General features: G+C 48.7%; 2 non-coding genes across 2 annotated transcripts; both read right to left on the bottom strand.

The window, feature by feature from the left end:
* Positions 1–129: 129 nt before the first annotated feature.
* Positions 130–201, bottom strand: trnad-guc (transfer RNA aspartic acid (anticodon GUC)). Its single transcript has one exon. It is a non-coding gene; the product is annotated as a tRNA-Asp (tRNA).
* A 373-nt stretch (positions 202–574) lies between these two features.
* Positions 575–646, bottom strand: trnad-guc (transfer RNA aspartic acid (anticodon GUC)). The gene has a single exon. It is a non-coding gene; the product is annotated as a tRNA-Asp (tRNA).
* Positions 647–671: the final 25 nt, after the last annotated feature.

Below are 671 nucleotides of genomic sequence, written 5' to 3'. Positions count from 1 at the left end.
ACATATCCAATGGAGATTTGTTTGAGAGAGATCATACAAAGTTGTTTCTACGGGATGCTGTTGCATTACATGACCTTTGATCTGGTGTGATGATGTAGATGCACTGTTTCAGCAGGAAACAAAGAAACTCTCCCCGTCGGGGAATCGAACCCCGGTCTTCCGCGTGACAGGCGGAGATACTGTCCACTATACTAACGAGGACTGTCGCAACCCCCATGTCTGCCATGTCGACCGACTCCGGGTGCATTTACCGGGTTACCCTCTTCACCTGGTGCCATTTGGACACTACCTAGGATTCCTTCAGATATGTGCCCATAAGCTTTTTTCCACATTCAGCCCCTGCAGCATTCAACAGTGAAGAACTGGTGTCCAGTTCCACAAGCAGCGCGAAAGCCGTGAGCTTAGCTTCCAACATATCCAATGCAGATAGGCAGGCTGTCACTGTGACTGTGATTGTGACTTAAGTTTGAGAAAGATGGCACAAAGTTGTTTCTACTGAATGCTGTTGTATTACATGACCTTTGCTCTGGTGCAATGATTTCGGTGACCTCTTTCAGCAGAAAAGAAAGAAACTCTCCCCGTCGGGGAATCGAACCCCGGTCTTCCGCGTGACAGGCGGAGATACTGTCCACTATACTAACGAGGACTGTCGCAACCCCTATGTCTGCCAT

Source organism: Seriola lalandi, unplaced genomic scaffold, assembly GCF_002814215.2.
Source record: "Seriola lalandi dorsalis isolate HSWRI2012SDOR001 ecotype SW California unplaced genomic scaffold, Sedor1 jcf7180001958971, whole genome shotgun sequence".
NCBI lineage: Eukaryota > Metazoa > Chordata > Actinopteri > Carangiformes > Carangidae > Seriola > Seriola lalandi.
The sequence above is the reverse complement of the archived record's forward strand: the minus strand, read 5'-3'. Positions and strand labels throughout refer to the sequence as shown.